This window comes from Rhipicephalus microplus, chromosome 7 (assembly GCF_043290135.1).
Source record: "Rhipicephalus microplus isolate Deutch F79 chromosome 7, USDA_Rmic, whole genome shotgun sequence".
Taxonomy (NCBI): domain Eukaryota; kingdom Metazoa; phylum Arthropoda; class Arachnida; order Ixodida; family Ixodidae; genus Rhipicephalus; species Rhipicephalus microplus.
Window position 1 is genome coordinate 48,573,897 of NC_134706.1, and position 25,580 is coordinate 48,599,476.

The 25,580-nt window shown below is 43.1% G+C and overlaps 1 protein-coding gene across 1 annotated transcript in view; it reads left to right on the plus strand.

The window, feature by feature from the left end:
- dimm (basic helix-loop-helix family member dimmed) overlaps window positions 1-25,580 on the plus strand; it is a 505,350-nt gene that overhangs the window by 289,052 nt on the left and 190,718 nt on the right. Inside the window, exon 4 of the mRNA XM_075869121.1 lies at window positions 4,368-4,445. The gene's annotated coding sequence lies outside the window, so the exon portion shown is untranslated. The remainder of the gene's footprint in view (window positions 1-4,367; window positions 4,446-25,580) is intronic.

A 25,580-nucleotide genomic window follows, 5' to 3' on the forward strand; every position in this document is an offset into this window, starting at 1 on the left:
GAAGTACTTCATTTTTCTGTAACGTTCATGCATCGATAGGTTGTTAGATTTTAAATCGTTATCCTGTGTGGGAGCTTATTTCTTGAGTTTCGCCTACAAAACCTTGCTGTAAGTTGCCCTAGCTAAGCAAGAACTCGCCCTTAAAGCTTAGCAGGTTAGATGTTCCGCTTCCAAGCTCGTGGACACAAGGGTTCGACTCCTGATCGGGACGGTCGCATCTCTAAGAGAGGTGAAATCAAAGTCCTATACGTTGTAGTCTAATGTATGTAGCTGTTAAATAATCACTGATGGATGTGGAAGCCACTTTCTTTGAGTGTTTGGTCAGTAGCAGCTTAAACACTTATCGTTCATAATTTCTGAATTTTTTACGCAGTCTGCGTAAACATAAGAGGAACAGTTATATCCGAAAGCAACTAAATAATCCAATAAGACAAAGCGTCACGACATGGTCGCTGCTACGAGTATACACCACAAAATAGGAGTGAGACATTTTTAAGGACATCCTAGATACGTGTTCTCGAAACTCCTGTAAGAGCTGTGAACATAGCAGTCATGTTACATGCAGCTGTATAGCTTACGTATAGAAAAATTATCTTTTATCCCCAGAGTGCCTGAAACAACGGTTGTCAGCTATAGATGTTTTGGGGACGTCTTGTCGACATGTGTGAGGGAACAGAGACCCTTTACAGGGAGCATAAAAGCAGTGCAGCGGTTAATAAATTAACACAACACGCATTGTGACATATAGTTACCTTTTCTTACTCCCTAGTAAAAACATGGTCAAACTATAGTGGTTCGCCAGTTTGATTTCGACAGTTAGTCGATAAGTTTTCCTGTGTGCAGCCACATTCACTTCGCTTCTAGCCATGTTTTCTCATCACATGTACAAACGGGTTTACTGTTAATGCACGTTCTTTGCTTCAGGCGTTTTTTACAGGTCCAGGAGGCATGATGCACGCTCTAATATCCACTTATTCTCGCTAAAGAAATTAGTGTCGCTTTTTTTTGCAGACCATTTTCGGTTTCGGTTTCTGAGCGCAGAATCTCAGTCTGTGACGTTGCAGTGTAGCTTGGTCACGTGGCCACACAAGGCTGTGACGCACGTCGCGCGGATTATCGTCTACTCTCGCTGGCTTTCTCGAACACACGTGCCACAAAAGCACGTATACAAAACAAACTTGTAGCAGCCGCAATGCTTTGCCGGTACGTACGTGATGGAGGTCTCCTGAGGTGACTCCCTTCTCTAGCGATATTCGGTCCCCGATAATGCGTACTTCAAACACTTAGTACATGAAATCTTTTCGAACTTGTTATGCACCCCCTAAGTGACCTTGAGGGAAGAGCCGCAGTAACGTGTGTGCCTACTGTTGGGGGTGAACGGCTTTAAACCATGAAGTCAATAATATATTCACATGTTCTCACGCCCGAAGTGAAGAATCTAAGCTTGTATCGCGCAACATCACTCCACTATTTCATGTTGTGCCGTGAAGCATGTATGCAGGGCGCTTGTGTTTGTAAAGCGTGAAAGTTCCTTTCGGTGCATTTCCGAACAGAGGAAGTCATTTTACTGAAGTGGCAAGCAGACGCACGTCTTTTCGGTGTAGAACACCAACTTGCAACGCAAACGACTCAGGTTTGATGCCCACTTGGACACAGAATTCTTGTTATTCATTTCATTTGCCTCTTTCTCAATTTTTAGGTCACGCGCAAGGAGATGATTTTTCGCTCACAACCAACGACGCCGACGCTGCAATTTTTGTGAAATGAGCTCTTTTAACGTTATCGGGCGTCAACGTTTCACCGCGTGAATTTGTCGTAGAAAACTGCAACAAAAGCTTTAAAGGCATGTCATAGAGAAGAGATAAACATAAGTCAAATTGCCCGAAACGCAACAAATGTTACGCGGAGAAGCATGTCAGAAAAGGTGCGGCTTTCACATGACATAGTGTGTCTCCGAAAAACGCATTTTGTTTTAGAGTGATTGACGGTTCCCATTCAAAAACCACTGTTCGGAATAAAAACATGGTTAGATGCGTCAGTTTTGGAAAGGCCAAACCACACAAGCGTGACCGTCGGGGTTGTTTCTGTTTTTCAGTGATGTCCTGGTTAACATTCACGTTAGCTTTCCGAATGAGAATTGTACAACGCGAAGTCATAACAAGAAGTCCACAACCATGCACGAGGTCCCCTGATTTATTTTCATTATGAAGTTGCCGAGTAGGAGGATCTACCCTTGTTTTTGTGTGTTCCATTCACAACGACTCAATGAAGACAAGTCCAATTTACGTACTCGTAATTACGTTTGTGCCGTTCCGGTTTGAATAGGTCCCAACTGCTCGTCTGTCAAAACTGTTGCAGTTATCTGTCACTCATCTTAGTTACAGCACACCTCCCTTGTACAGATGTATGAGTGCCTGTAAAATATAAATAAAAACTATATTTCTGCTTATTTTATCTTTCTTTTGGTGCCAGGTGCGCGAATGTTTTTGAGACATAGTAGAAAGAGCCCATAGATTTATGAGATGTCACGCGGCTTGAATGACCGGTCATTTCAGCCGGATGGCACAAATGACATTTTATAACTTTTTTATTTCAGAAAAAAAAAATATCTCAATAATTTGGGCTGACCTACACATCAGCTTCCATTTCGCATTGACTTTGAATACTTTTCGCTGACTTTTTCATATATCTTTTGATTAGGTTCTACAAATGGTGCTCAGTTTTGGAGCTTCGTTTTTGAAAGACTGTTGACGAGAACGTCACTATATTCTTCTTCTGTTACTTTTACTTCATGCAAACCGTACTGATTCGTTTATGAGGTTTATGACCGACTCTGTGATTAATTTGAACAATGAGATAGTATCGAAGCGAATACATCGCCGTTAAAATAAATGGTCATGCATGTACGTAGGATACACAACACCAATTTTAGGAATCTTACTTTTGTGAGGCATTCGTGGCCTTTTTACTTGACTTTTTGTATTCACTGAAAATAAATTGTTACGATTCATTGAGTGAGCGATTGATTTGATTGGTTGGGTTTGTTATAAATAATAATACTGTCATTTTTTACGTATTGATTTTGGAATTGGAATTGAAACTTTATTGCTCACAATTTTTTCATAAAATTTGCATACACTCTGTGGACCCTTAGCCATTGGCTAGTTTGGGTCCAAAAAGATACATTTCATGAGGACACTTCGAAAAAGCTTAATCAAAGACATTATATAACATTAATAAAGAATATGAAAATAAGCAGAACAGTGCATAAAATAACCACTCATACAGCCAAAAGGAAAGAAAAAAAGGCGATGCATCGATATTTGCCCGTTTATTCGCAACGTACGCGTATTTACCCACAATGAGGCAGTAAATGCTCGTCACATGGGTCAGTATACTTGCGTAGTAAGTTCAAATAGTAACTGTCAAGTTGGTAGTTTTGCTACCCCGAGTTTCCCAGGAACGTTCCTATCTTTGGTAGTGCAGTTGTACCGTGGAGCTAACCCTGAACATCGTCAAAAATCAGTATTTTGGTATCAATATCAACATACCTAAATACTTGCCTACACCTGCTTCATAACGCTCCACAATACCGTTGGCCCAACTCCCGAAGAAAATTATAGTTTGCCTAAATTTTCCGTAAGAGTGTCATAATTACAGCCAAACTGATCGCGGCCACTAGAATTAATAACGTTCACTGGCCCGTCACCTACGCGAGCTGCAACATTTAGCAACTCTTAAATCCGAAGCAGTCACGACAACTTTTCCTGCCTCTTACCTATGCTATACTCTTACATTATCTATACTTAATATACCCCACCGCGGTGGTCTAGTGGCAAAGATACTCGGCTGCTGACCCGCAGGTCGCGGGTTCGCATCCCGGCTGCGGCGGCTGCATTTCCGATGGAGGCGGAAATGTTGTAGGCCCGTGTGCTCAGATTTGGGTGCACGTTGAAGAACCCCAGGTGATCGAAATTTCCGTAGCCCTCCACCACGGCGTCTCTCATAATCATGTAGTGGTTTTGGGACGTTAAACTTCACATATCAATGTACCTATAGAAATCTGAATATGAGGTACGGTCGGCTGTAATTTCTAACGTTTACCACCTTTTCTTTAAAGAGTGCGTAATTAACTTGTCATACGAATGCTCGTATTACCGGGGCTGGCTAGCTTTTATTCATTACAAGTATATGAATGTTGTACTTGCTCATGTATGTCTGTATTATGAGTCAAATTGTCTACAGGGTTTATATCCCTACATTTCGGTTTATCAGTGCTTGTTTAATGTCTTCAAGCTGATTCTCTTTCACGCCTATATGTTTTCTGGTAATGTGACGCCTAAACTTTGCCTTTTTGTTCCTTTCAGGAAACAGCTAGACTCAGGGGAAGTCTCCACAGCTCACTTCTCGGTGGGCTAAAGCTTAAGGAGGACCCATTCAGACGGGTACGTCGATCCATCTTTCTAATGTTGCATAGGTTGTGAAACGATAAGTGAAATTGATACGTAGTTTCTGGTTGTAACCATGTTAATTTTTTAACCAAAAATAATAAAAGTTGCACATGCAGTAAGGCTAAAAAGATGTGCAAGGGCTTCTTGACTCGCTGCATATAAAACCACTGACTCTATTTATTAAATTCATGCTCCGTTGTTTTGATGACCGCGATAGCTCAAGAAAAGAGAAGGAGTGAACGAAAATTTTCTTAAGTAACGCTTAAACGTCCTCGTGCGAAGATGGAATATACACTTACGGGACAACGAGGTTTCCGTGCATATCCAAAATAGTTTTCAATAGCGTCGGACTTATTTTTAGTTTATTTTAATCGAAGTAGTGTATTTAGCAGCTTAGGCGACGATTATAGGTTAATGAACTCGTATGCAGCTAAAGTGTCGTGATAGCTATATTAAACGTCATTATGAAAAGACAAACCACACGAACGCACGCTTCGAAGCGTGTGTGTTGGTGTGGTTAGGCGTTACGCTGGCGTAACACGCACATATTGAACGGAACGCATGCACTGTTTCTTATTTGTTCTATTTTTTTCTATCACGTCTCTATAACAAACGCGGATGATGTTGTGCAAGTCCGCCGGGCAGACGCATAAATTCATCCCGCATGAACATCGGGCATTCGCCGAACGTGATGCACGCTTTTAGTTGTTTGTTTTTCTTCAGCCTACGTTACGGCCGCTGCACTAAGAGGTGATCTATTGCTGCCCGTGTAATGTGCTGACTTAAATGCGTGCAGCATCGGTAAAGGCTACCAAACGTGTGTCGAGACTCGCTGTGATGGAGCACAGCAATGATTCGCCGAGAATTCCGTTGATTTGCATCACCATTGAGAGCACGTATATAGGTGCTTCTGATGGTGCATTAGGTGTCCATGATTTTATTCCTTAATGTTTGCACGCCGCGTTATCGAATAGGCACTCTGAAATTGGGGGGTCTGTTGTAGGCAGCGTCTTACTACCGGTAGATTTCACTTTAGCGTTCTCTTTCGAGGAATACTGACGTCCGCTGAACGATTTACCATCGAATTGGACAGCAGGAAAAAAAAAAAAACGAGAACAGCAGCAACAAAGTTATGAAGGGAGCGATTGTACAATGGACGCGTTGCAAAATAAGCGTTTGTAGAATAATAATTATGTCAAAAACGCAAAATAAATAGAAAAGCTAGAAATACGACGCGGCGGACGCTAACCAAACTATCGCCGCCTAAGCGTTCTTAACAGATGGTTAGCGTAGTGCTGCGGTGTTTATCAAGTGCCTGGATCCATCGAAGTGTTTTTTTTGTAATTTTTATGTATTTTTTCGTACGTTTAAAGGGCCTCTCACAAGGCTCCCAAAATACAATAAAACAGTGCAATATTCTTTCCTGATATTTTTCGTCCTTCTTGGCGCCCTGTTGTGACGTAGACAGTAGTTACCGCGACGTCTACAGCATACGTGCTCTCTATTGGTTGACATACGTGCTATATCACATGTGATTTGTCTCCTGCACTGCTTTGCCATGCAGCCGCCCGTCCCTACTTCTTTGTTTCGCATGAATATTGTGCACAATCAACCGATCAAACATGATTTTTTTGTGTTTAACACTGCTGAAACGGCGATAACAGCTTGCAGCCGAGAAGCGCGAAATCTTGATATGATGGGCTCTAGGATTTAGTGCTGATGTTGTTCACGTGCATTCAAGAACTGAGGGACGAGGAGGATGCATCGTGTGTATGAAGGAGAGGAGGAAATCACCCCCTCGTCTTTAAACGCTGGGTGGTGAGTGGCCCTTTGAGCAACGCGTGATTCGAACTTTGCGTTTGGCGTAGGGATGCTGAACTGTCGATAGCATTGTCGATACTATCGATAGTCGAGTGACTGTATAACTAATGATAGTAGTAAAAACTGACAATAGCGCTATTGATAGTAAATGCGATAGTACAGTATCAGATCTACCACGCATGCATGCACATAGCATAACATCTGCCACGCGTGCTTAAGGCAGCATAAACTTCGTTCCCTTTGTGCGTTGTCAATCGTGGAGCAGGAGGAGCAGGTTGAAAGGTGAGAAGGTTGACATGCTCGGGTTCTTTCACAACAAAAAAAAAATACTGTGTTGTTCTGAAGCAGAAGTAAGTTGTTGCATATATATCTCAGAATGGCGCTCTTCAAATATAAATGACATTTTGTAATTTCAAGGTAACAATATGAAGAAGGTATTGTTGGAATTTTACATCCCATCATAAAAATATGAAGAACTAAGTTTGTTGATTGTAAGGCGCGACTGATTGTCTTTGCATATCATTTTTTATTGATCTGATCTGGCATTCTCGCCGAAATAGTCCTGATATAACAACTGAGTAATATTGATAGTAAGCTATCGTGAATGTTTGGTTATATCACCGGCCAGCACGGCCTAAATATTGAAAACGCTATCAATGACATAACCTGTATTAGTGCTACCAACAGTACTATCGATTTCACTACAGGTGATACTGTCAACAGTTTGTTGATAGTAGCGCAATCGATGGTTTCCTTGCACTGTCGATAGTTTCAAAAAGGATATCGATGCTATCAATAATTCACTTACCGATAATTTCGCATCACTAGTTCTGTGACGCTCGCGTAAATTATATTAGGAGCCCCTGAGGTACCTTAGGCGTCGTGACTCATGCTGATATGGACACTTTGCAATTGACAATCAGCATGTTAGTTTTACAGCGCGAAAAAGAACGGGACTGACAAAAAGGCTACAAGACAAGCGCCGAACTGTCATCTGTTGATGGTGCAGTGCCTGACTTGTAGAACACCTAAAATGCAGCACACCTTAGGGTAGCACACCTTAGGGGACCGGGCTGTCGTGTGTTGTAGTCGTCGCTTGGCGTCACAAAGGCGAAACCACGTACGTATACCATAGCCACCTGCAGCATATTGAGCCTGCACTCGTGCCACAGTGAAGTCCTCTTTTCTCATGTTCTTCGAGCTGCTTGTTGATGATATTGAAGGGGCTCTGCAACACTTTTTGAGCTTGGTCAGAAAACGCTGCCCATTGGTCGTAGAGGCTCCCGAGAACACGCGAGCCAATTGTTATAGCACAGCGCGCGGGTTGGAATTCACAATAAATTATCAAAGAACTAAAAATTGCATTCTCTTCCCTTCGACAAATGACGAAAGAGGCTCAAAAATGGCACGTAGATTGCCCATCTATCAGCCTTGGACAGATTTGAACATGGTGCGCTTGGTTGTCACAGAGGCAGCCACGAGAGGCCGTCACTTGTCCACGCGTGCGCGCGCGATTGCATTCAAGAAGCCCCGTGTACAAAGAAAAAAAAAAGTGCTCAAGGCCACGAGGCGCGCGTGACGTTTTTTCTTTGCCCCTGCCATTCCTCTTTGCTTAGCTTCCAGCGCTTTCGTTGGGACGAGAGAAGAGAGAATGCGATTGCAGCGTGTGACAAATCTTTGTAACTGCTCGTACTGGATGGATTCTTAAAATTTTTGTGGCTCTGAATTTGTGAGGCAGTACGCTTTTCCGGGGAATTAATTTCACGGTTACTCAAAAAAGTGTTTCAGGGCCGCTTTAAAGGCGGAGGCACTTTGGGGGCGCCGGCTATCGTGCACTGTCGATGCTTCGCGTAATGCAGGTCGAACCACGTGTAAAGATAAAAAAAAGATAACAGCAAGCGAGAAACGGACAGAGAGAGAAGGAATGAAAAAGTAGGAAAAAATTTGGAAATACATAAAAATAAAGAGAGAAAACGAACTTCAAAATAACTAGAAAAGAGAAAAATAAACAGAGGAGGAAAGAAAAAAAAACGAAGTGGGAGAATAAAGGCCACTGAAGTGCGTGCTTCTCTAGCGAAACTGTTTTACTGTAGTTCCCGTTTTTTCGGGCTGTGAAAAGGAACGTATGCCAATTTGCCCGCATCTCAGCGCTTTGAGTGTCAGCGCTTGTGTTACAGGCTTCTACTGACTGCGCCCCTAACACGTTATCGTCCTTTCTGCACGCTGTGCGTGCTCGCCATTTCGCGAGCAATAGCGCATGATAACGAGCTTCCAAAACAAAAAAAAAAGAACGTTTTGTAGTATAGCGCTGGATATACTCTCAACGTCTCCTCGCTCTCTCTTACTCTTTCGATCCACGTGAACCGCAGCATTTTACAGTGCTGCACCGTTCCTGTAAGGCGCTTGTATTATGCCTACGCGGACATCTCCTTGCCAAACAAATACAGAAATGCCGCTTTGATCCAGAGGGAGGCTGCCGGTCGACGACATTCAAAAGTCCGTGGCGTTGATCAAAAATCTCTTTTGCTCAAACCGCCGCTGCTCACAAAACAGCCACCTGTGGTTCTAGAGATCACGCCGGTCTTTTTTTTTTTTTTTATTCGCCGGTCGTATTTGAACACCCCGCTCTTTTCAGAACCTTCGTTCGTCAGCAAGCATTTCGTGTTCTTTTCTTTTTTTTATCAATTTCAACGTTTTCGAAGCGTCAACACCGCGGCAGCATGCGGAAGAGACGAGCGCTTAGGCCTAAACTCCCCCCCCTCTACGCAGCCAGCGCGATGGAGGCGATGCCTAGCGGCAGCAAGGGTCGTCACTCGCTCTCTGCCACCGCCATTTGAACGCGGCGTGTTGCCGTGTCTGCTAACGCAGCGCCCCCTCTTCCCTGACGGAGTATACGTGCTCTCTACTTTACTACCGCGCGTGAAATCCGGGAGCGTGCGCGCGTTTTTCAATGGAAAGCAGTGGCGGCAGACGGGCGCTCTTCCGAAACAGCCCCTGCTCTCGGCGCAGATCAGCGGGTCGACGACGGATGCTCATGGCAAAGAAGCAAGAGGTGGCTGTACAAGCAAGCCGCGGGCAGTATAAGCGGAGGAGTAAAAAACGTAAGGGAGTTAAAAGAAGAAAGAGAGAGAGAGAGAGAGAGAGAGAGAGAGAGAGAGAGAGAGAAAGGCGTTCCTACTTTCGTGTCGTGCACTTACCACACCGTATCTTTATGGGCGTCGCAAGGTGTTCGCGTTCCTATCGCTTTGGGTTTCGCTCGGGTTGCGTCTCCTACGCCCCCTCGTGGCAGTTTACCGCTGTATGTTTTTATGTAATCAGATTTTGTTGATATCGAGAGGGTCTGTGAAACTTTCTTGAGGAGCTCGTCGGTTTTCATTCGCGTCAGTTGTGGCGGTGTACCCATGACACATTGTGATTCACTATTTTTTTTTCTTTTCCTAAATTTGTTCTCGTCTTTCTTTGTTCCTTACCTTCTCTTTTCGTTTTCTTAAATTTGACATTGCTTATCGTGCATACTTTATATTACTTCCTTCCATCTTCTTTGTTCATTTCGTTCTTTCTTTTTTTCGCCCCTTTAAGTTGGCCCTTATTATTATTATTTTTTTTTGCTAGCTTCTTGTTATTGGCTGATGCGATGGCGAAGTGGATACGTTGCTCTGCTGATGGCCTAAAGGTATTCGGTTCAATCCCGGTCGTGGTTGTCAAATTTTCAAGGAGGCGAAATGTGAGCGGCCTGTGTGCACATATAAAGGTGCAGGTTACCAAGCTGGTTGCAACCCCAGTTGACTGAAAACTCGAATTTCTGAAGCCCTTCATTAGAGCGTGCCTTTGTAATCATGCCGCGTTTTTGGTACGCTAAAGGTAAGGTACTATAATAATAATAATAATAATAATAATAATAATAATAATAATAATAATAATAATAATAATAATAATAATAATAATAATAATAATAATAATAATAATAATAATAATAATAATAACATTACTATTATTATTATTATTATTATTATTATTATTATTATTATTATTATTATTATTATTATTATTATTATTATTATTTGAATTGTCTGATTTCATCATTCAGCTTTTTTTAATTTTTGGCACCCTTCTCATCTCTTTCTGTTTTCCTATTTTCCGTATTTATTGGCTGCCGTTTTCTAATCTTTTTTATTCTTTCTTACATGATGTTCCGTTATTTTTCTTTCCAGCCATGAATTTTTTTAGTGTTTTTTCGTTCTTCCATCATTTATCTTCTATTTCATTTATGGTCCTCTCTCGTATCTCCTTTCCTTCTGCGTGCATAGCTCTTTGTCTTCTCTCCATCCACTTTGCCACATTGTGGCTAGCCATTGTTTTCCTTATTATCGACATAGTCTTCATCCTCCTGCACCTTGTTTCTCGCCGCTGTTGACGTTGTTGCCGTGTCTTTCGTTGTGGGTTACCGCACTGTCTCTGGCTCCTGTTTCCGTTCGCTGCTTGTTCAACGCACGTTTCCAATAATGTACGTCGTGATTGGCGAGTAGGCAAGCGAAGGATCGTCTCGATCTCTTTGCCGTGCTGCTTGCCATTTAAATAAAGCAGAACGCGTCTATCAGGAGTGCGCACTGTCTTACAAATTTGAAAACGTTACAAATTGAAAAAGTTCTCAGCTTGAATACTGAACTGCCATCAAACAGTAACTATAACAAAGCCAAATGTACTGGACATATAATACTCTGACGCAGGCCAGAACCCTTGTCAGAATATGAAAAGAAGATCTTCGTATCGGGCTGTTTTTACTATTTTGATGTTGTTTTTCCCGGATCCAGCGAAGCGTTGCTATGTTATGATGACCGTGAGTTCACAACTTTGTGCTTCGGAAATTCCTGCAACTTATTCAGGGTGACCCAAATGTCACGCAGAGTAGTTTAAAATGAGAGGAACGTCCTTGCGTGAAGCACAGCTAATGCATATTATTTCCATTATTGTGTAGTAGCCACTACACATTTTTAATAATTATGTGGGGTTAATTAGTCCTACTTAGGCCTTGAAACTTGAAACATTTTCACCTAATCCTTAGGTTGTCAATGAGGCATGTATACACGCGTTCAGATGACATCTTTACTTGTCAAAAACTTACTGTGGGAGCACTTCCAAGGCTACAGAGTCGAAACATACACGTTATTTTTTTATATATATAATGCTTCCGCAAGTAGCTCACGAACGCTTACTTTCGTATATTACGTACCGTACGTGAAAAATACAAAACGAAAAAAAAATACGTATTTTGTTTTCAACAGTGTTAGTACAGTAAATAAGTAAGCACATTCAGTGAAGACTTCTTGTTTTCTGCTGTTTCCAGTTGTCTTGTATTGTGGTGTCTATCTCACTTTTTTTTCTGCCCTAGTAAACAACGATGGTATTCGTCGGCTCAACAGGGGCACATCAAAACTTCCGAGTGACCATGAGCGCTTGCGCATGTGTTCGTTTGGTGATCGATGTTCATTGACCAGAAAAAAACGAAGGCAGTAGTGGCAGCTTTATGCGCTCTATGTAGGCTGACCTATATACGTAATATTTCACGAAAATGTCGCTACCGGCACTGTTGCTTGTGTACACCGGTGAATCGGTAATGCAAAAAGGTATTTTATGGACAAGTTAGAACTGTGCAACGGTGTTTGCGTCATTGTGCGAAGGCTTCTTATCGATTATCGTGTGTTGTTAGACACGTCAATCCAGCAGCTCGTCGTTTAGCCTGCTTAGTAGCGTCTCCTATCAATGATAGAAATGACAAGCAAGAACCACTGTGAGCGATGTGTCTTAAGAGCTCTCCTGTTAAGTAGCTAAAATGAAACCCCATAACTTATCCTGAAGTGAACCAATTTACTTTGGGAGAAAGCTTTCCAGGTATAACGACAAATATTTCATTAAAACGAAATCGGACACATTTCAGAAATTTTCAAGCCTTCACTTTCTGCGAAAACGTTCGCTACTATAGATCGTGGAAGTCTACAACAACGGATTTGCGAATGTATCAGGGTATCTTGAGAAAAAGTTGGCAATTATCGTATCAGAAGTACTTTTGTGGCAGTACCTTGTATCTGGTTCTTCAATACTTTTTTGTCTGAGTGTCGTGTATCCTATCGCCATACAATTTCAAAGTATATTTGCCCAGCCCTGCTTATTGAAAGCCGTCCTGAGCATCCCCGAGGTACAGTGACGTCACATGGCGCACAGGTTGCACCGAAGAAGGCCTGGAAGCTCCTGTGAGCTCACTTGCAAGCCCGTTTGTGTGTCAGTCCATCCGTGGCATCACGCTACGCATATCCTTGCATGCCCATTTTTTTCTTTTTGCTAAGCTTATTGCCTTCTTTTGTGTTAAAACCTCCGACCAATTGCACCTAGCTCACACTGAGCGTGTAACAAACACTGTCTGCATATTCTTGTGAATTTTCGACTCTCCCGGATAGCTTTTAGATTAATTTTCGCATTCTAAACGACCGCCATTTTGTTTGGAAAGTCAAAATAACTTGCATCGCGTTGTTATTCGATGCTGCCTTCGAGAAGCAGTCTGTTTTGCCGGCTACGTGAGTACTGTAATAAGACGAAAGCTGACCGTTACCTCTTAGCTGTCTATTTAGCACTCCACGAAGAGTTTCAAAGCACACTTTAAGCAACCTAAAGCGTGGCCATGAACTTCTGATGTCGATACGTGCGTGACATCTGCTGTAGTGAGCAATATAAGCTAGAACATTGAATTAGTGTTTATTGAGCAGTTATTCATAATCTACGAGGTGAATTGTACGTATCAAAATGCCAGAGATGCTTTTGTGCTCGAGCATTTATTGTCACGAGCACTTTTACGATTGCCACCGGTGATTAGCCACTATGACCTTTCCAAAGCTTACGTCTGTGTTCCGGCTCACATTTTCTCGAGACCAGAAGCACCTGCCACAGGTGGCAGATATAGATAACACTGTTTTGCAGTTCTGTATTCGTGCAAAGGTTCTCCACCGCAGTTGGCACGCTCGCAATGTTGGACATTTCGCATACGACGCACCTGCTCCGAGGTAACTGATGAGTGATGACAACGCGACGCCAAGGTCAAATAGGGCGGCGTACACAACGTGTGCACTGTTTTCGGCATTTAGCGTGCTCGCCCCGCCGCGGTGGTCTAGTGGCTAAGGTACTCGGCTGCTGACCCGCAGGTCGCAGGATTGAATCCCGGCTGCGGCGGCTGCGTTTCCGATGGAGGCGGAAATGCTGTAGGCCCGTGTGCTCAGATTTGGGTGCACGTTAATGAACCCCAGGTGGTTGAAATTTTTGGAGCCCTCCACTACGGCCTCTCTCATAATCATATGTTGGTTTCGGGACGTTAGACCCAACAAATCAATCAATTAATCAGCATTTAGCGTGCAACATAAGACCATAGTGATATAAAAGGGTGAATATTAGTGTAGATGACATACAACTCAATCCTGATTGATGATTGATATATGGGGTTTCAATTCCCAAAACCACCATATGAATATGAGAGATGCCGTAGTAAAGGGCTCCGAAAATTTCGAACTCCTGGGGTTCTTTAACGTGCACCCAAATCTGAGCCCACGGGTGTACTGCATTTCCACCGCTATCGGAAATGCAGCCGCCGCAGCCAGGATTCGATCCCGCGACCTGCGGGTCAGCAGCCAAGTATCTTAGCCACTAGGCCACCGCCGTAGCGCAACAACTCAATCCTTTTCCCCCAAAAACCCAATCTCTATAAACACTCGCATCAGTGTGCCGAGTGTTGGTTTAGGGCCAATAATTGTAGATGAGCTGCACTAAAACTTTCCTCAACCCGACACTCTAGACACTGGTGTGTTTCACAAGTGTTCAGAGTTTTGGTTTAAGGCGAAGAAGATTTGAGCTGTGGGTCAGCTACACGAAATCCTTCCTTATAATGACTTCATGAACACTTGGAATTTATACGGCAAGGCAATGGAGCACTGGACTGAAAGCACCACATGGCGAACATATATTTTACTACATTCAATATTAAAAGTTTATTCTCTGTCGTCACGGCCGCGTGCTATATATAATTTTCCAAGGTTACGTTATTGCTTGCTTAATGCACGAAATGATTTCAAAATTACTCATAAAAAACTACTCAATTTCTCTAACACATCTACCTTGCATATACTTTGCTAAATATTTCCGTTGTAGTAATTCTCTTTACGAACACTTTTACAATGTAAGCATGCATGTTGATCGTTTACATTTTCATGAGGTGTAGATTGCTGTTGCTGTCTCGTTGCTACAGTGAACCTGGCGATGTGAATTTTGCAAGCTGTTTTATTGCAGCTCTTTTTTTTTCTGTTTCAGCCACTTGCTGAGTGTGTGTTGAATAAATTAACAAACTCAAACACAATCCGTGCTTATCGTGTGTGCTATAGATGCTGAAATTCAGTACTCGTGCACAAACCTGTAGATGTCCGCGGATCCTGTGTTCATTGTATGCGGAGGCGTATAGCCAGGGGGAAGGGTGGGGGTTAGGAATTTCGGGATATTTTTGACACTTTGAGATTATTGCGATGCGCTTTTGGGGTACAATGCCTGGATTCGTTGAAATAATTTAAATACAAAGCGTTCAAGCTAGCGGACCATGTCATCGTCCGGTAGCTTCGAAATGTCATCTCCAGCTCGAGGTCTTGCACAACACTAGGGCAATCATAGCCGCATTGCCAGAAGGGCGTCTTTGACGGAAAAACAGACTTTGCTTTCAAAGTCAACAAAACGAACGTTTGGCCAAAGTATTTTCCGGGCTGACAAAAGTGGTTTCTCCAATAAATAGAAGAGTTGTATGACGTCTCTTTTGCGACAAATAAAAAAACGGCTGAAAATTATTTGTGTCTAAAACGATAAATGTGCCGTCTTCTCGGAAATGTTGTGCGAATCCCTTCTAAGTCATCGCACATTCGTGTCCAATGCTCCTGCGAAAGCTGAACGAGTACACACTCTTTGTGTGCAAATCGCAGAACATCTATATTTTATTGCAACGCGAAGGCGCCACTGAGCACAGACGTAATTTTGCCTTTAAGCGTTCCGCTATTACAAAGAAAGCGGACACCGCCGTGTGAGGATAACTCCAGATCGTCTTATAGAATAAATCTGTATTGCGGTTTGACGTTGCTTCGCACACAACATGAAAAAAAAATTATTTTCTCATCGATAGGTTGTATATGACCAGTAGGTGGGAAAATATGGAGGTCAGTGAGTCTGCGTGTATTATAATGTAAAAAGCGTGTGAATTTGAAAGCGGCTAGTTTGTCTTATGGTTAATTCGAACTTATGCCCTGGTCCCTGCATAGCGCTGTGGAATTATGGGGGGGGGGGGGGGAGACGCCTGACGATTTGAACGCGTTGGTGTCTACAATGGTCTAGTCCGTCATTTAGCTGTTTCTCATTCAGAAAATTTCAGTGGAGTGATAACGTCAAGCTAATTTAATGCGTGTCTTGTACACTACGGCTTGTTATATGGTGCGGGAAAACCAGTCCCCCATGGTACTTAGCAAGATTCCGCATTTTAGTGTTGCACAATCACACGTGAGGGCGAATATTTTTTTTTCGTCGTGGTTCCACTTAGCAGACTCGCTAGGCTAACTGTAGTCTGTAAAGTGCTCAACAGAACATCCACCTTCCAGCTTGGCGCGCTGCGGCTCCGTACGCTGCTCGGGGAACCAAAGCGACCATCCTTTCCAAAGAAACTGAGAAATAGAGAGAGAGAGAGGTGAAGCTTCAGGTGTCTCGAGACATTCCGTGAAAAATTCCAGGCAACGTAGAGACACCCAAATGCCATGCAGGAAAGAGGTCCCCTCTAGGAGCTGGTAGAGTTCGCGGGAAGCAATTTGTTAAGTGTTTTAGTCGGGCATCTGGCTCGGGCAAATATTATTCCGTTGGATGTCTGTAATGTATAGCGGTGGTGACAAAAAACGCCCAATGCGATCAATGATAAATAAAGTGTTCAGGCATCCCTTCCGCATTCCATGTTTCGCGAGGGTCGCCACTAGTTAAACCGTAAGAACTTGCACTTACAGAGAATGTCTAATGAGCGTATGTCGAGTCACGCTATAACTTGTTTGCGCTTCTACCTATGATCCTTCGCTTTTATGCACATCGATGCTTCCACGTTTCAAGGGCAGCCTTAGTGAAAGTTTCGCGTAACCAGATATTCTGAATTTCATGTTACATCAACAGAAGTGCTGCTTGGGTTTGGTGTTCTCAAGTGCAGGTTGTGTATAAATATGAGTATTTCAGAGTTACATACTTTGTGTAAGTTGTTGCTAATACAGATAGTACGCATCCTCATTTTTTGCGCATTGTTTATTAATAGCTTCGTTTTACGTAAATGCTAATTTCATCTGGTTTTACAGCACAGTTGTAAGCTAGATCATTCGTAACACCGGAAACAATTAGCACACCTCGGCAGAAAACTCCTAGAAGGTATGAACTACAGAAGCCGGGCAAACTCCATCACCCACCACTGGCCTAATAAACAAGAAAAGTGATAAATAAATAATTATTATTATTTGTTATTAATTACGTAAATGTATCAATACACAAATAAAAATTGGGGGACCCTTATGCTTCGTCTTTAATAATAGTTTGACGGAATAGCGTTATTCTGTTCCTTGTGCGTGCTTCAAACACTTATAGTGTATGAAATCTGTTCGAACTTCATATGAACCGACTATACGTGGCCTTAAAGGCGCAGTAACGTGTTAACGTGTGTGTATTTTGTAGTGGGTGACATGGCTTTAAGCTATGAAGTCGGTATGACAATCTCTTGTTCTGATGCCGGATGGCAATGTACGCTAGTACCACGTATTATTACGGAAATAGCGCATGTTGCGTCGTGAAGCATGTATACAGGACGCGCGTGTTTGCGGAACATGAAAGTCACTTTCACCGCATTTCCAAGCAGAAGATTCTATTTTCGCTGTTCTGACAAGCAGAGCTAGTGTGGCCGTGTGTTAGAACACGCCCTTGTCATGCAAACGACTCGGGTTCGATCCCCACGCAGACCAAGAACTATTATTATTCAGTTAATTTGCATCTTTCTCGATTTTGCGGTCACATAAGGATGCTCGACTTTTTTGGTCACGCAAGGATGATGATTTTTCGCTCACATTGAACGGCGCCGATGGCGGAATTTTGTCCAGACGAGTTCTTTAACGCTATCCCGTTAAAGTATATAAAAGAAGCAAATAAATTGAGGAACTGATGAGTGACAAAATCAATAACTTGCGTCTATACAATAAATCCAGAACAATCCTAACTAATAAATCCTAACTTGCGTGTTGCACTTCTCCCAATGAAGAGCGTATACTTAACAAAGCAAGCGCTTGATTTAAAAAATTCTGTGCCTTTCTGTACCTTTCATCAAAGTTCTGGGTCACGTCACGTCAGCAGAGCTTTGCTGGCCTTCCACTTTCACAGAGAGTAATAGGTCGTAGATTTTCTCCTACCCTTACTCGTTTTCCCTGCACGTTTTAACGCGATAGCGTTGACGGCTCGTTTCACAGAAATTCCGGTGTTGGCGTCGTTAGTTGTACATGAAAAATAAGCTTTGTCCGACTCCAAAAAATTGAGAAATATGCAAATGAAATTTCCGAAAGTCTTCGGTTCTAGTGAAAATTGAACCCAGGCCGTTTGCATGGCAAGCATGCATTTTATCGCAGTCGTACCAGTGCTTGGTACTGCTCCGCAAAAAAAAAAAAAAAAAAGAAGCACTATATGAAGGAGTGCTATGTAGTGGAAGAAGTTTTTAACGCGTGTAGCATTGCGTGGCAGAACCGTAGAGTCGCGACAGGCGTTGAAGCGTGTGAACTGCGCATAGAGCGGATGTTTTGAAAGCCTGCCCATTGTAAAGTGCTCAGACATACTTAATCATCGCCAGCAGCAAAAGCGTCAACAACGTGAGCAGCTGTGCATGCGCGTTCGCGAGTTGGCTGACGGACTCGTTTAGCTAGCCATGCTCTAATCAGCAAAAAGAGACGCGCGGGTTAAGACGTGTTCGGCACTTCGCAACTGTACTAGCAGTAAGCATTGCAGGATAGTAACCCCTCCCCCCCCCTTACACAGGGTAGCCAGCCGGTCTGAGAACTGGCTAACCTCCCTGTCCTTCCTCCTCCTCCTCCTCCTTGAAACAACCGTTGTTACGCTCACCGACGTTCGTATCGTGGCAGCACGGTTTAGACACGCATCGAGGTGTGAAGCAGCTATAGTAATTTAGAAAGCGATGCATACGGTACGCTGTCACGTTCAACTCTTCGAGACGTGGTAGCGTACCGTATGCATCGCTTTTCTAAATTACTAGCTGCTTCAGACCTCGATAGCTGCTTCAGACTTCGAGGTGGGCCGGTGTTCTCAGATTTGGGTGCACGTTGAAGAACCCCAGGTGGTGGATATTTCCGGAGCCCCTCCATTAAGGCGTCTCTCGTAATCATATCGTGGTTTTCGGACGTTAAACCCCACAAATCAATCAATCAACTCTTCGAGACGGATCTCAATTATTCTCGAAGTTTTTTTTTCTCGACTAATTGCCCGAACTCGCTCTTTTACTATATGACTCTAATGTCCGTAACAACATCGGTTGACAGTTTTTTGAACGCCGTCTACTGCCACCCGTACCGAGTGTATGGAAACACGTAATGGTTTTACCTGCGCAAGCTTTAGAGTACCGTAAATCTGACAGTTTTAGTTTTCCGGTAGCGTTATATAGGTACTCATGGGAATAACCTCACATTGCCTAAATTGCTCCCGGCGGCAAGCTAGCTTCAGTACAGCAGGACAGCTTTGACGTGCTGTAGTCTCACTGCGTCGCCCCTGTAACAGAGGATCAATGCGGAAAAAACGAGGAACTGTGAACTACGCCTGCAGGGCCATAGAGCCTCATATGAAGCATGGTATGTAGTCTCATATAGGGTCTTATATGTGGCATTTCTATAACACCGCTTCAGGCTATGAGACCGCTGAGGTATACCTCATAGCCTGCCATCTCCTACGTGATCTCGTATGCGGTCTCAAATGCAGTCTCATATTCAGTTTCATTTGCAGTTTCAGTGGTCTTTCATGGGGCTGACTTATGCTAGCACTGCAGGCTATGAGACTATGAAGGTACCACGCAGCCTTAGTTGCCGTAACACGTTAAATCTTAGAAACCAATTAACCAAGCCAGTATACCATTCCTAAGTAGACCAAATGAATACGACACTGGCACGTGCGCTGTCATGATATTGATATCTCAATACACTCATGCTCTAATTCCAGGGCAATGTTCAGAAACAAGCCAGGAATAATCCTCGGACTTCATCTGCGTTACCTGGCAGAAGACAACCCCATTTCAGAAATTGCAATTCGAAACGGGCGACCGCCAGAAGCGTCACACAGAGGTGCACCTTTGCTCGCCTGTGTTAATTATTGTACATCGCGTGACGCACATGGCTATGTTCCGTTCGAATTAGATGGTTAGATTAAACCTGTTACACCTTTCTGAACACCGCGGAACGTGGCGATGTAGTGCTGGTTTAATTAAAAAGCTCAGACGCCTCCACCGCCAACGCGTACGCCGCGCACAATTTCTTTCTCTTGTCGTCTCCTTTTCACCGCGCTCGCAGACGAACCCTTTTAAATGTCGCCTCTGTCTAGCGGTAGCTGACGGCGTCGAATGCAGCACGCTATAAACGCATAGCGGAGCTGCTTAAGGATCGTTCACAACTGTGACATAAAACCGGTCGCGTGGCCACTTGAAACTGGCGCCCTAAAAGTGGCTCACCGATGTTCAAACTTCACACCTGTGTGCGACTTGTTTTGCGCCATTCCTCAGTGGCTGAAAAAAAAATTGTACAATGCCCTATTCTATTCGAGACTTTGTTACGGCGTACTAGTATGATGTACGACAACAGCGAAAAATTATAAAAATTTATAATGCTACAAAAGAATATACTTTGCTGTTAGGAAAATTACTAGGGTAGAATAGACTGCGCACGTCAGTGCTTTTCCATAAACATGAAATATTCTATAGGCAAACCAAGTATATAATTTCAAGAGGTACACAAAAACAAGTGGTATAAAGAAAAAAGCAAATGACTAACGCTATCCTGCAAGAAGAAATTTACAGTGTTTACCGAGAACCAGGACAAATTATGGAAAACAAACGCTGCAGTACCGATTTTCGCGAATGGTAAACGAATTACAAAATGCCTAGCAGTTGGACGTCAGTCTAGGGACACTAAAAAAAACGTTAAAGAAATTTTGATCAAAAATAAATAACTTATCATCAGTAATCTATATTTTGTAAGAAGAGTACGTAGAACTGGGCAATCACATATTCACTAGCGTTCTGAAAGTATGTCGCTTCATTTTGATATATGATGCATCCAGTTTTGTTTCTGTATATTTTTCTTCTCTTTTTTATGAGTCAGACTTGCGTATTGGTATTATGTGAGGTTTATTTATGTGTTGCTTACTTTTTATTACTGTATTTTTTGTTAGTGCGCATGTGGTATGTGACATGTTAGTTTTGATGTTTGTTGTATCTGCAAAAATTATGTGTATCTGTGACGAACTTCAGGCGCAGAGGCCTTTGTCAGACGTACGAAACGCCTTTTGCTTTTGTGTACTTTTTTGCATTTCAAGAAATGAATATAAAATGACTACTACTACTACTACTACTACTACTACTACTACTACTACTACTACTACTACTGCTACTGCTACTGCTACTACTACTACTACTACTACTACTGCTACTACTACTACTACTACTACTACTACTTACGACTGCTCTTGCCGATAGGACAGCTGAGCTTCTCCTGAACCTCATTCTCCGGTATCTTGCAATGGTTTGCTTGTTCCGAACAAACCGCCTTCGAACAGAAATCATGTTCACCTCCTTGGGGGAGTGACCGTTCCAAAAGAGCTGCACGAAGTTCTACCTCGCGATGCTAAGTTTGCTGTTGGACGAAAGCCCCTCAGCTTCTAAGCTTGGTTCGACAAGTGCGTCGACTCGTTCGTCAGGCTGAAGTGGGCGTTGCGTTTCGGAAGGAGTAGACGTGTTGTGTCGTCGCAAGTCGGCTGGCGTGAGGCTGCCCCTGGAAAAGACAGCGACCTTCCTCAAAAAGACATTGAGCTTTCCCTTCTTCCTGCTGACAAGGAATGAGGCTGTGCGGTTCTTCCCAAAGGCGAGTGCTTGGCCACAGCCCTTGAAGCCATCGGTTCATCATTTGATAAAGAGAGCAATGTGTGCTTAAGCAAGGTAACGACTTATGCCCGTCATCACACGACTGCTCACTTAAAAAAAAAAAAGACTCCTGTTTAGCTAGGCTAGGCCCGGTGATGAAAGCGACAACTGGTCTACTTGATTAGGCTTGTTTGCCCTCGTAGCCGAAGCGTGGTTTGAAACCTAACGATATGGCTAGTCGGACGCTTCATACGGCGTGCACTAACTACCGCCGTTTCGTCGCGTTTACGAAGCCATCTCCGCAGTAAAGCGTGATGCGCCCTAACGCTCATCGCTGTCGTTTTTCTGCGTCCTCGTGTCAACGTCAATAACAATAATAGTCAATGTTTCACGTCCCAAAACCACGACATGATTACGAAAGGCGCTGCAGTGAAGGGCTCCAGGAATTTCAACCACCCGGGATTTTTTTAACGAGCCCTAAATAAATCTAAGCACACAGGCCTCAAGTATTTTCGCCTCCATCGGAAATGCGGCCGCCACGGTCGAGATTTGATCCTGCGACCCAAGTGAAGGTCAGAAGCCGAGTGGCTTAGCAACTAGACCACCGTGGCGGGTTTGTTTCGATGTTCAACTCGCCGAAGTTCCCGCTATTCACTCGTTTGGGCTTGCCACTTTGTGATTTAAACGTTTCGGCCAATTATTCCCGCATTGTGATTAGGCAAATAAATTTGAATTTCAATTTCAGCCCCGACATTCTTCTTTCTTTCTTTCTTTCTTTCTTTCTTTCTTTCTTTCTTTCTTTCTTTCTTTCTTTCTTTCTTTCTTTCTTTCTTTCTTTCTTTCTTTTTCTCGCATTGTTCTGTGCTTCCTCTTTACATTTTCCTTCTGCTGTCTCTATCAACTTCTCCACCAAGCATAAAGGTCCTCAAACTTGGCGTTTCAGGACATTACCTAAATTCATATGAAGAACATACAGAAGATTTTATGCGCAGCAATTTTTGCAAAGGCGGGTGCCATCTCTAGCTATATATTTTCACAGGGTCGTGACATGGACGAAGGGAGCATACACTCGATGTTCAGGTGAAGCTTCTTATTCGGCCGAACTTGTGGCCGGTATATACAGAAGTCAGATTACACAAGCAACACTCTGGCTATAATAGCGGTGAACAGAGCGTCGTCTGTCGATCAACCGACAAGCGGCGAAGCGCGTCGGCATTTATACATGTGGCGTCGAATATTCCAGCCTCATCACCCGGTCGTCACGCAAGCCCTGGAATAATCTCGAGTGTCCGCGTCTTGCGCGCAATCTTAAGAGAACGATCTGCAATGAACATTGTCGAACAATGAGGCGCAGTTTGCGCTGAGCATTCCTGACAGACTTTGTGAAAAAAGAAAACGAATGAAAGTAAAGGGAACATGAGAAACAAGCGTTGCAATATGGTAAGAAAACGTGAATATTGCAATCTCGGAGACCATTCGTGGTGGCCGTGTTTCGAGTACGAAACCAGACAGTTCTAGTATTGCGTTTGCAATAGTATTATAGTGGGGTTAAAACGTCTCATTACCAAAAAAAAAAAAAAACTAGTTCTTGTTCGCTCTCGATTGTGTCTCACATTCATTTTGGGAGATTGGCCAAGAGTTGGGTGATCGCGACGTTCTCAGACAGTGGCACGAAACGTTAGAATGCGGGACGTTATAGAATAAAAGAATGCAAGTTTTATACTAAATTTAGGTTCTCGATCAAAACCTTCCAAAACATACTTTTTTCATTTGTAACAGAAACTGAAATAATTCAGAACCCTATTTTTATACTTTACATGTGTCCACGCCGAAGCATAATAATGAAGATTCGCTATATAACCATTGCGGCAATTCCGCACAGCCACGAAAACAGTTTTTTTCTGTTAAGTGAGGCGAAGTTCATTTTCTTTTCACACAAAGCGGGAAGCCGGGGCTAAAGGCTGGAATTCGTGACAAAGGCCTCGGCTCCCTTGCACAGCCTCACATCAATAAATGCAAGCACATAATCGCAGAGATAGCTGCATTTGCCAGTGTAACACTATGCTGCTGTTAAGCATGCAGCATAGACAAAATACAAAGCATTATAAGAAAGACAAACTGACACAAAATTGATCGATGTGTGGGGTTTAACGTCCCAAAACCACCATATGATTATGAGAGACGCCGTAGTGCAGGGTTCCAGAAATATTGACCACTTGGGGTTCTTTAACGTGCACCCAAATCTGAGCACACGGGCCTACAACATTTCCGCCTCCATCGGAAATGCAGCCGCCGCCGCCGGGATTCGAACCCGCGACCTGCGGGTCAGCAGTCGAGTACCTTCGCCGCTAGACCACCGTGGCGGGGTGACACAAAATACAAACTTATACAAAGGACAAATCAGATTCGAGTAAATGTTTTTGGTTGCTTTTTGAATTATGTCAATGCAATATCAAAATCAACAACCTCCGCTTTGGAGAACCCAGACCTAGAATGATGATAATGATTATGATTGTGATGATGATGATGATGATGATGCCTCCACTATAGCTCTTACCTACTCAGGGGAATTGGCCAAAAATTGAGGATATGAAATTTAAGGCCTTTCGAATGCTACCTAATCCTAACAGACGGAGGACGGCACACGTAAATACAGAAAGAATGCAATTTTTTTTTTTGCCATTTCGACCAGACAGAATAATATATATTTTGAATCGAAATCGCAGTAATTTCGAACACGTTTAAAATTGATGTTTAGAATTTGCTTAATAATATTATAATAACAAATATACAAATTGGAATTTAGAGGTGCATTCGTTTTGTTTCATGAAGATAACTGCGAACGGCTGTGTCCAAAATTGTGTGCTAGCGCAGCTTCGTCTTTATTTCCTGCGCACTAGCGGACCACCTGATTTTCTCACGTCCTAACTACATCCATCTTCGATGTAACAAACAATGGTGAGAAGAAGTAACCCCATAACGTTCCCTCGTACTATTTACCTAAAAAAAATGGGCTTAAGTAACACAATCAGGAGAGGCGTCTAGTTGAAATCGCGCTGCCTTTCGAATTCGGCTAAAATCTTCGCTTAAAAAAAAAAGTCGTCGTATACCGCGGCGCAGAGTGGGACCGGCGAAAACACTGCAAGGACAGGCGCTGCATTGTAAAGGAATACGTAAAAAAACAAGAGGTGAGAGATGCGTTTGTCTGTACCTTCACCGCAAAGCCGCAGCTGCAGTCTCTCTACCTTTGTCCAGATGATCTAAAATGCTGCAGCTACGCATGCCGCTGGCTTGCGGCGACGTGAAGCGGTACCCATTGTGCGCGGTAAACACACGAATGTACAAAGGCTCACGTGCTTTCTTTCTCTTTTTTTGAGCTTTTTCTAAGTATATTGTGAGAGCGGTTGTTTTCTCGCGTTCGCCTAGTATTGCAGTCTAGATAATGCGCACATGTTAAGAAAAAACTATTATTCAACTTGTAAAGGGCTACTGTCTGTGCATAAATTTCCCCATTATGAGCCATTCCACATTTAAACTGTATGACGTCGCCGAGTTTAGGTCTTGTGGCTTGCAGAGGTATAGGGAATTGCAGCTTAGGCAATGCCTGCAGAACAGGTAGCTTTTGCTAAAAAGCTGCACTTTATGCAATTTTTTTCCTCCAACTTAAAGGAGCTTTTTTTTTTCAAGATTTTTTGCAGGCATGTAGGGCATGGTGTAGAAATTACAATAGCAGAGCGCAAAGGTAGTTGGCGCAGATTTATGTTAACTATATATTAATTGAACATACTGGATTCTAAAATGGAGGCTCGCCGACTAGTGTTAACACCACTCAAATGTGAAAAAGTAATGACATTTATGCTTGCTTTCACCTAATTGCCCGTGTCATTTATTTGGTTCTGTCCAACAAACGAACAAGCCAGTTCGATTTTTTTTTACTTATTTAGTTCGTCAGCTATCTACTGTTGTGAAACTCATGCCACAGTGACATTCTTGTCAGTTCTCGTGACTTAAGAATAGCTGCATGGTATAGTTAAGGAAAGTTTATACGCCAGAAATTAAAGTCGATTATAATTACTCTCGAAGACGACGAGGAGCTAACGATT